This window comes from Pangasianodon hypophthalmus, chromosome 3 (genome assembly GCF_027358585.1).
Source record: "Pangasianodon hypophthalmus isolate fPanHyp1 chromosome 3, fPanHyp1.pri, whole genome shotgun sequence".
NCBI lineage: Eukaryota > Metazoa > Chordata > Actinopteri > Siluriformes > Pangasiidae > Pangasianodon > Pangasianodon hypophthalmus.
In genome coordinates, this window is record NC_069712.1 from 9,534,633 (window position 1) to 9,546,521 (window position 11,889).

Consider the following 11,889-nt stretch of genomic DNA (forward strand, 5'->3'; position numbering starts at 1 on the left):
TTTACATAGTTCCTCCAATTTCAAAAGTAATTGGAAAATTGTCTGATAAGCAGTTTCATGTTTCCTCATTATTTCTTGACAAATTAAGGAGATAAAAGGTCTGGATTTGCATTTGCATTTGGTAGTTGTCCATGGGAACTCTCACTGTGTGGTGCAAAAAGATGTTAATGCAAGTGAAGGAGGCCATCATTAGGGTTAAAAAACAAAATAGACCTATCAGGGAGATAGCAGAAACTTTAGGAGTGGCCAAATCAACGATTTATTCTTAAAAAGAAGGAATGCACTGGTGAGGTCAGCAACACTGAAAGGCCTGGAAGACCAGGTAAGCAACTAAAGTGGATGATCGCAGAATACTTTCCTTGTTGAAGAAAAACCCCTTCACAACATCTAGCCAAGTCAAGAACACTCTGGAGGTGGTAGGTGTACCATTGTCAAAGTCTACAATCAAGAGACACTTTTATGAATGTAAATACAGATGGCTGACCTCAAGATGCAAACAACTGGTACCACTCAAAATGACTGAGTGTCATGATGCAAAACATACCACAAAAGCAACCCAAGAGCTTCTTAAGGCAAAGAAATGGAATGATCTTAAATGGCAGAATTAGACAAACCAATTGAGCTGCTTTTCACTTACTGAAGACAAAACTGAAGGCAGAAAGACCCACAAACAAGCAGCAACTGAAGGCAGCTGCAGTAAAGGCCTGGCAAAGCACCTCAAGGAAGGAAACTCAGCATTTGAAGATGTCCATGGGTTCCAGACTTCAGGCAGTCATTGACTACAAAGGAGCTGCATTCAAGTATTAAAAATAATCCTAATATTTATGATTGTGTTAGTTTGTCCAATTACTTTTGAGCTTGTGAAAATGGAGGGACTATGTAAAAAATGGCCGTAATTCCTAAACGGTTAATACAATTTTTTTTTTTAAACCTCTTGAATTAAAGCGGAAAGTCTACACTTCAGTCATATCTTGATTGCTTCATTTCAAATCCATTGTAACGATGTACAGAGACAAAATTACGAAAATTGTGTCATTGTCTAAATACTTGTGATTGACCTGGCTATATGTGTGTGTATGTGTGTGTATATATAAAGATTCATTCATTGTCTTTGCACAGGCAACAAAATTTAGCTCAGTAATCCAGCTAACTTTCATTCATCTTAAGTTAATGCTTTATGCTGGTCAGGGTTGCAGTGGATCCCCAGTCTATCCTGGGAACACTGGACAAAAGGCAGGAATACAAACTGGATTGGAAAGCCAGTCCATCACATGGCACTATATCCACACATCTACACATTCATTCACACCTAGGGGCAATTTAGTGTAGGCAATCCACCCACTGGCAAGTTTTTTTGGGGGTGGGAAGAAACCAGAGAACCCAGAGGAAACCCATGCATACATGGGAAGAACATGCACACAAACAGTAACCCGTGTTCAGGATCGAACCGGGAAATCTGCAGTTGTGAAGCAGCAACACTACCCACCACACAACCCATTTAGTTGTTTGTTAGTTTTGTATGTACAACAAGCTGATATATTTGCTATAATACATGATCAGTCCATGTTGTACAATAATTTGAAATCCTAGCTTAGGGTGAAAATCTGTATATGCATATTCGTTTATTTATTTTGTTTAGCAGCCAGCAGAATTCAGACCATGTGGTTTTGCTGTAGGCACACACTGTCCAAACGTGCTCAGCATTTTCACTACATGTAACTACCTCTGTTTACAGCTGGTATGTTGTCCTACAATATTTCAAACTGTTTGGTTATTCACATCATATTCTGTCATTTAAATCAAGATAGATAGGTAGATCTGGATTTTGTCCATGTGCATTTTGTAACATTGAACACATTTTTGATCAAGTTCCTTTTCAGTCAAGGAAGCCTGGGAATAGAAAGCCCACTGCAGATTCGGTGAGGCATGTTTTTGCTGCATCATCATTCAAAAGGCTGTAAACAAGTCCAATGAAGCATGTGAGCTGTCTACAGACACCAGCAGTCTCTCAGATGAGCTTCAGCATGATGAGCCCACTGTGTTCATCCATTAGACGTAGCGGTTTCAGTTCATCGAGTTTGCTTTGGATCCGGGGGCGTGCTGCTTGAAAGTGAATCTGATTTCCACCCTGATGTGATGCCTGTTTTATACCTATTCCAGCATTCATTCTTCTAGTGCTTCTAGTGACAAAGCTTGTTTATTTGCACAGCACATAATTTAAGTGCCTCTCATAAAACTAATTATTTATTTAATTTGCCATTAGAAAAAAATGACACGTTATATTAACATTAACAACTGGGAAACTTTCACTGAGAGGGAGAGAGAGAGAGTGAGAGAGAGAGAGTAAGGGTCTACAAAAGGTACAATTTTCAGGATATGTTACTCATCTTAATGATGTCCCTGGCTCATTAATGTAATTTAGAGGAAATGAAATAATCCACTTCATATCCACAACAGAATAGAATCATCTTCCTCAGTGTCACCCCTGGAGTAAACAGTAAACCCTAGCCGAGCACAAACCATGATTCTCATAGATTCATTTGGCGATTTCTGCTAAAACGAGAACACGATTATAATATCATAAATGAAGCTCACCTACTCATCTTAAAAGGAGCACTGTCTTTTCTTCCTCTAAATATAAAAAGCCTGAGTCTTTTCAACAAACAAGAGAAAGAAGATGGTTGTACGCTAAATGGTCCATACACGTCTCGCCTGCTGAAGTAGCAAGGCTTGTAATTGTCTTTTATGGTCTCAGATAATTCAGGAATATAGAGGAGGTTGGGAGTTCTGCATATGCTTCCTTCCAGCCCTCAATGATTGTATATTAGGGGGACATAAAATAAGCTGTAAAGGCTGATTAGCATCAGAAACAGGATCCACTTTCTCTAAGGCTACACTGTGCAACTACAATATATTACTTAGGGGACTAGTTTGTACAGAAACGGTAAGAAGAGCATGGAGGTAGGTAAGATTTCCATTTGCCGCAGTGATATTCAACACACATTTTACATCTTTGACTATCTCATTTAGCGAAAGCTTCCCCTCTGCACTGCTGTATTCCTGTCAGTGATATTAAAGAGCTCGGTCATTACTGCGTCTGTTCCCTGCTCTTAATGATTGGAGTGCTAAGCATATAAACATATGAGCGGGGGAGAACAGTGGCGATTAATTGCATTGTATGAAGGCCTGCTTGTCTCAGGGAGTGAGGGCGAGCATAGACTTTAATCCACTTGGGAAATATAGATTGATGTACTTTATTGATCCCCCAGTGGGAAATCTGGTTTTATGTATCTCCTAATTAATGGAAGAAGCGTGACCAGTGTCTGCACTGAATATAAAACTCTTGAAGGCAGGATCAGCAATATTGAAGTCAGATTACTTTCTTGGAAATATTTCTTCACATTTATATCAGGGATAACAGGAGCAAAGATGTTAATTCCATGTCCAGATTCATCCAGTAATAATATACTCCATCTTCGAAAAACGCAGCCAATGTTTATTCTGGGTTCATTGCATTTTTATTGTTGTTAAGTTTATAGGAAGCAGTGCAAGTTTATAGGAAGCATTGCTCACAGCAAATGTATCTAGCTGAGCTACTGGTTTCTGCCATATTGTTTCTCTCCGAACAGCCTGATATGAGTGGAGTGAAGGGGCTTTGGGGAGTATCTGCAGAATGACTGACAGGAGGCCTAGCATCATCTAGCCTCATCTAAAAATCACTAATTTTACCTTTATTGTCTTCATAATGTGGTTTCTTTATAAGTACTATGTGATTGGCTCTATTAGACCTGCTCTTCAAAAAAAGGGAAAAAATGTTGAGTACTACCAGACTCCTGTCAACACAGTGATTATGAAGAAATTAAAATTCAGTCAATGACAATTAGCTTATATAATTAAATTTAATTAAACTTTATGGTCAGTATTTTGCTCACAATACATTTTGCAGCTGTAGTCTTGCTGTATTTTCACTGTTTCTTTGACTGGAAAGTTATATAATACATACATTTTTAATATTTATTTTACTTCAGTGAACCCATGTAGTAAAAATATATGATATGTCTTTTTCAAAAAATGTCACCCTCACAGTAATTCTTGGCTTTTATTCCCTATATGTGTGACCTTGTTTACCGTTATAGGTTATTCTCCAATAAGAAGTGATTTCACTGACTCCCTACATGAAAAGCAGCTTGCATGCACAGGAAAGTTTCTGGTATTGTTTATGGAAATGGTTTGTTTTTGTGCCATAGCTGCAGCTGGTCCATTAGCAGCTCAGTTTGTATGTGTGCTACTGCTGTGACACACTGTGTTTTAAGGGTGATTGTACAACATTACTGACACCAAATAGCAGAACACCCATCATTTAGAAGCCAGATATTCAAGGGTAGATGTGAAAACAAGAAGGATATCCCCACTCCTTTAACATAGGGTTTTTTTTTTTTAGCTTGCTCACAACTTTTAAAGTTTTAAAAGAGTGTGTGGAAATCTACCATCCTCACTGCACTGCTGCTCTCAATACAACACCAAGCTAGAGAATAGCGAGAATATCCTGTAATGAGTATAAAATTAAAAAAAAAAAGGGTATGCTGTTATAATCAATAAAGGTGTGTGTGTGATGGTTTGATTACCACCTGAACATCCCAAAGAGAGTAAAATGTATCTGGAAGGCACTTAAAGGTCCCCTAAGATTCACAGGTCTAATGATACTAGGCACTGCTCATAAACTGTCTAATGCTAGCCATACTGTGAAGCATGGTGGTGGAAGTATCATGCTATGACAGGGATGAGGGAAGGAATTCAGGGATGGAGGAATGCAGTCAAATACAGAGAAGTCCTTGAGATAAACCTGCTCCAGATTGACAACCTTAGACCAGTGTGAAGGTTCACCTTTCAGCACAAAAACAACCCAAAGCATACAGCCAAAACAATGTTCAAGTGGCTTCTGGACAAGTCTGTGAATGTTCTGTGGTGAGACCTGAAAATGCAGTTCACAGATGCTGTCCATCCATTCTGATTGAGCTTGAGAGGATCTGCCAGGAGGAATGGGAGAAACTGCCCAAATCCATCTACATTGAGTCTTAAATAGACTCAAACTGCTGCCAAAGGTATATCTAGCAAGTACTGAATAAAGGGTCTGAATACTTATCTAAATGAAAGATGTCCGTTTTTTATTTTAAAGAAATGTGCAAAAATTTTCACTTCATCATTATGGGTGATATGAAGACTGATGTCCAACAAAGTAAATTAATATGTTTTACATTAAATCTATAACACAATAAAGAGCAGAAAACTGATGGGGGTTGAATACTTTTCGAACTGTGTCAATGATTATACATTTTTCTTTGTTCAATAACGTTTTTTTTTTTCGATCTATGGCTAATAATAAATAGATTTAACAAAAAACATGTTATTGAACATGTTTTTTTAAATCTATGGATAATAATAAATAGATAAAAAAAACATGTTCAATAACATGTTTTGTTTAATCTATTTATTATTAGCCATAGATTATGTCGTGCATCTGCCATTCAAGTCCCTGTGAATGTGATAGATTATGTACTGTGGAAAATATATCATAAAGCATGAGCACATCAGTATAAATCTGTAGATTAGCTAATCATCACAGATGCTTTTTCTGACTGCCTGCAACTTTGAGAACAAATAATTAATCTCATGTTCACATGTTTACAATACAATGCATCTGTTTTAATTGCTTGGAAATGATTTTCAGGAAGTTACCCAAAAATTTCACGACATTCCTGACTAAATCATTAAACTCTTATGCACACACATGCACACACACACACACACACACACACACACAATTTCTGCAGAACATCAAGGGTGAAGAAAAAATGCACTGGTGGTACAGTATTAAAGACTTGGTATTTTAATGATAAATTTATCTGTAATTATAACCTGAAAGAATTTCATTTAACACTGGAAATCACATGTTCATTTGTCTTTAAATGTTTACCTCACAGTGGACATCACAAGCCCAGTTTCTTTAATTACATGCCTGGCAGAGGAGTCCCAGTACTCCAACTGATGCGTCCATACCTCCTCAATCTTACATCCTTCAGCCTGTGATGCAGAAAAAAATCGAAGACTGCCATCAGTAAGGACGTACCAATCGTTTGAATGCACTCAGGAAAATCAAGCAGAGCTTTTCCATCTTTCTCAGCTGTGTGTGAAGCTCTGTGTTCCCTAGAGCATTCATCATATTTTGTAGTGGTGTCTGAAACACAGAGTAGAATAAACAATGCACTCTTTCAAACTTACAAAATACTGCAGTATGTAACATACCTTAGTGACCATGAAGCACCCATAATTCATAGTGTGTTTGTTAGGTTTGCTTTGTGAGCACTTTCACTTAGGAAATCAGAGAAGTAAAATGAGAGCTCTCCTTCAAACTTCAGATTAATTGTTTTGTGAAATCATTTCTATAGTTCTGTGTTCAGTTCATAGTCAGCTCACTTACTTTTTCTTTTTGCATTTGATACAGGACAAATTATAGTGTGGATATTGAGTTAACTAACATTGTACATATTTGTATAATATTATTCTTGTGTAAGAAAATGTTTACTTCAGTAAATAGAGTTCTGTGTAGTGCTCTTGATTTTCCAGTGTAGGGAACAGTAATTAACATTTCCAGCACAGCCTAGAATTTAACTGCATTACCCAAGTCTCCTTGCATTCTGAATACTGCCATGGATACTGACCATGATGATTGCCAATACCTGAATAAAGAACCTGTCAGTCATTCTTGCTAGGGGTGTAATGATACAATTCATGATTCTGGCTTAATTATTTGATTCAATTCGATTCTCAGAATATTTTGAATGAAGGAAAATTACGACTAAAAAGATTCCTTTTTATTTATGCAAACATTCTAACAACAAAAAACAATGTGAATTTTTGTCTGTATAAAACTAAATAAATCAAAAATTGCTACAGGTTCACCTGTAGTACTCCCCAAAATAAATTCTCTATACATTCTTTTAAAAATCTGATTGAATAAACAAAGTCTCCAACCTGAGGAAAATTATCTATTAAAATATAATGATTTCGTGAGGTGACATTTTAAGTGAAAAATTGAGCTCCTAAGTCAGCTAAAATGCCAGATTTCCGTGACCTCTTTCTCAGGCACTGTAGATCTCAGTGGCATGGGGCTGCATCTAAAAGCTTCCACAGAGCTCTTTTTTAATGGCTATAATGTGGTTGTGTAACACTATAACCTATAATGTGTGTCGTCATTGTGATCCAGAGCTATCAGTCACTTCACAATGGCACAGGCTTTCCAAGAAAGAATTTTTATTATTGTAGTTATTATTGTAAATGCACAATTTTAGTTGCTTACAAGCTATAATGTACAAATAATTAGTAGTTCTCAATCTAGAAGTGTGCACTAACTAAAGACAAATGCATAGCATGTCTTTAGTTACATGGGCTAAGTTACATTAGGCTATTGAAAAATACAAAACATAAGCATCTGTATTACATTTTTGTGAAAGTTTCTGTAAATTGCTTAACAGATTATCTAGCTTAGCTTTAAAACATTTGCTTCATCTAACACTTCACTGAATTAAAATTCAGCTAGTATTAGCATACAAAATATATCCGAAGTAACAAATAATCCTCAAGCTAGTTTAAAACATATACAAACTCTTCAGTAAGATGCATCATAAAGTTGTTAATCTTGCCTATATAATTAGGCTTTACTATACATCATATCAAACCATGTCAGCCTGGGAATCAATGCAAATGAAGCAAAAACAGTTCAAAATCAATCCTACAATTTTTCTGGAAAAGGCAAATTTGCAGTAATGCATAACAATATTGCTGTAATTGGTAACGCTTTACATTAAGTTCCTCTTAACTGATATTATTAACGTGACCAAGCCATGAACTTCAGCATTAATACACCATAATTACCATTACACTTGTATTCATTTGTTTTTTCAATAATAAACCAAATTAATCAAATACCAGCATTAACCAATGCTCATCCCATCAGTAAGTAAAACGAAGCCCACAATAATCAATATGAACAACACCTTAATGTGTTTGCAGTTGTTAATTGGCAAAATTCAGAACAGAGGTTGAAGCAAGTTCCAGTATTTACACCTGGAGACCACAGTTCAGGAAGTTATCAACATTTACTAACATGCTGTATTGTAATTTTTCTCATTTATATGGACTTAGTTTTTCTCATTTATATGGACTTAGTTGTACTGAATAACCATTAGTCAGTCCAAGTGTGTTTCATTATCATTTAAACCAAAATGAATTAATACGTGTTAACCTACTTTCTACTTTGTTGACATTACTTATGGTTTAGTAATGCTGGTTTGGCAATGCTAAGAAATGCAGTAAATAATGTTACTCAAGGGAACCTTAATGTAAAGCATTAACCTGTATTTTATTGTAAATTAGTATTATGGGACATTATGATGGGATTGTGTTGCCAAATCAGACTTTTTTAACAGTCTTCTTTTGATAACATTACAGGGCAGCCGGCTAATAAATGCAGCTATATAAATGTCTTTATTTCTTATGGTAAAATCACATACATTTCACATCATCATATATTTTTCACATTTGATTAATATGACACATGAAGAACACAAGAAGATGCATTTCATTATGTTATGCCAGGAAATTGTGATGACATCATGTGAATAATATATGAAAAATAAAACCACGTGCCCTACATGTGAAAAATAACTGTAATGTGAGAAAAATCATGTGAAAAAATACAACAGCGTACAGTGCTTTGCATGTAGTAAATACACGTGAAAAATGTGTGAAACATAGAAAAAACATCATATGTGAAAAATCATTCATGTGATTTTTCTGTAGGGGAGATTAGATTCATACGAGCCAACATTAAAATAATCTGAAGTGTCTCTTTATTGTGGCCTGGGGTTATGAGCCCAAACCTTCTCTTTTGTTTATTTGCTCTGGATCTGAAGAATGGTTGCATTCAAGAAGTGCCGCAATAAAACAACAGCTGAAATGGCATTAGATGGCATCAAATGGCTGAAATTATTAGATTTCAAAGTAATAAAAATCAAATGAGCACCCTCTCTACTTTTAGCTGAAGTATGAAATCAAGAGATGAGCAGGCTGGTAATAATGCCTCACAGCTGCCATGGCTCTGCCTTCTGCTTACAACGAGTCTCTGTGAACCACAAACATGAGACAAGTAGATGTCTCAATACAAGTGGCTCAGTGATAAATGAAACGGCTTCATTCCATTTGTAAAGTGCATTTCTGCTCACAAGACATTCCATGAAAAAGCCAGAGAAGTTCTTTTGTGAATCATCCGACTGCAGACGACTGTTCAAGATTTGATATGCGTGGATGAATATTGTATTAACTCATTTACACAGTGACTAGGCCACTGGATGCTGAGTCACCTGTCTTATGCTCCTGCTTTGCACTTTGCAATCATGTAGTGTTTCTCTCACAGCACATAATTCACTCTCATTTCCCATTTCTATGAACCTTCCAACAGATATTTTGGAGCAAAAATCAAGAAGATCCCTGTGATGTGTTTTTGACACATTCCTAAACGATAACGGTGCAAATTCTGGGAACAAGATGTTAATACTTAACCATGACCATTATTTATTGCTGTTCATACATGACTCAGAGGCTGATAATGTATACATTTGATTATTTCCTGATGTGCTTAGTGGATTAGTGCACATATTAATTCATCATTATGAAAGCATTTATTTGAGTATAAATATATGCATATTTGTGGACCTTGTGTTACCAGAAAATGTGCATTCTGAACCTATCTAACAATCTAACCTCACTGAAGTCACCAAAATCTTGTATTAAAATCCATATTTTTTCTATATTAAAAAACTTAAGTGCAAGGTGTTTCACAAAAATTTACTAGACAACAGGAAAAGGCTCAGAAATTACTATTCGTCTACCCTCATCATTTTTTTTCAGAATTCAGAAGGTATATGAACAAGTAAATTAGAAATGCTGAGTCCTCCTTCATGCTCAATACTAACTCATATCTAAGGCTAACTCAAATTTTCAGCTCTGTTTTGTGTTTTTTTTTTTTTACTATTAACTATTAACAACATATAGAAGCATAAACTAAGAATGAAAAAAAGGAAAAATGGACCAATATGCAAATGCAATTATAACCATGATAACAGTGATGTATGGAAGTGTAATTTTCCCAAGCAGTAATACAATAACTTTAGACTTCAAAGTAAAAAAAATGTAATAAGGGGGAAATTGTTAGCACTGATCTCTCCTTTAAAAAAAAGGCAGTAGTACAGACCAACAGTGAATTCTCAGATCCCACGCCAATATTGTAATATTTTGCAAACATTGAGAATGATACAGAATTTTGTCTGTGTTGTAGCTTAGAATTCATCACTATATCCTTCCAGATTTTATAAAAGATACATTTTCAGTGATTTTTTTAGAGAAGATCTTGGTAACACCTTACATTAAGAGTCACATGTTAATATTTTATTTTGTTGTTAATAAAACCATGAAAACCATGATTACTCATATACTGTAATTGATATATTAGTCAAGTACTGGCTAAGCATTAGGTTCTATGATAGATTAATTACTTAACAATGAGTAAGTGAGTATATTTGAATGTGATAGTTTGGTTTGTGGGTACTTAATCTTAACCTGTAATAATCTGCTAGTTACAGTGCCTTGTGAAAGTATTCACCCCCTTGGTGTTTTTCCTGTTTTGTTGTATTAAAACCTGGAATCAAAATGGATTTGTTGGGGGTTTGTACCATTTGATTTACACAACATGCCTACCACTTTGAAGGTGCAAAATATTTTTTTATTGTGAAACAAACAATAAGTCATGCCACAGATTCATGCCACAGATTCTCAATTGGATTGAGGTCTGGGCTTTGACTAGGCCATTCTAAAACATTTAAATTTTTCCCTTTAAACCACACCAGCGTAGCTTTAGCGGTATATTTAGGATCATTGTCCTGCTGGAAGGTGAACCCCCGTCTCAGTCAAATCTCTGGCAGACTGAAACAGGTTTTCCTCAAGAATTGCCCTGTATTTATTGCCATACATCTTTCCTTCAATCCTGACCGGTTTTTCAGTTGCTGCCAATGAAAAGCACCCCCACAGCATGATGCTGCCAAAACCATGCTTCACTGTGGAAATGGTGTCCTTAGGGTGATGGGAAGTGTTGGGTTTGCACCACAGACTGCGTTTCCCATGATGGCCAAAAAGTTCAGTTTTAGTCTCATCAGACCAGAGAACCTTGTCCACATGCTGTTTGACAAATTCCAAATGTTTTCTTATTTTCTGCTTTAAGCAATGGCTTTTTTTTTTTGGCAACTCTTCCATAAAGCCCCACTATGTGGAGTGTACAGCTTAAAGTGGTCCTATGGACAGATACTCCCATTCCACTGTGGATCTTTGCAGCTCCTTCAGTGTTATCTTTTTGTCTTTGTTGAATTTCTGATTAATGACCTCCTTGCCCGGTCGATGGGTTTTGGTGGGCGGCCTTCTCTTGTGATGAAATATTCTTTCCATTTTGTTATAATGGATTTAATGGTGCTCTGTGGGATGTTCAAAGTTTGGGATATTTTTTTAATAACTCAACCCTGATCTATAGTTCTCCACAACTTTGTCTCTGACCTGTTCGGGAACTCCTTGGTCTTCATGTTGCTTGCTTGGTGTTGCAGACTCAAGGGCCTTTCAGAATAGGTGTATTTATACCGACATCATGTGACAGATCATGTGACACTTTGATTGCACACAGGTGGACCATAATCAACTAATTATGTGACTTCTGAAGTTAAGTGGTTGGTCCAGATCTTATTTAGGAGTTTTTTTAGCAAAGGGGGTGAATATCTATGCACTCACAAC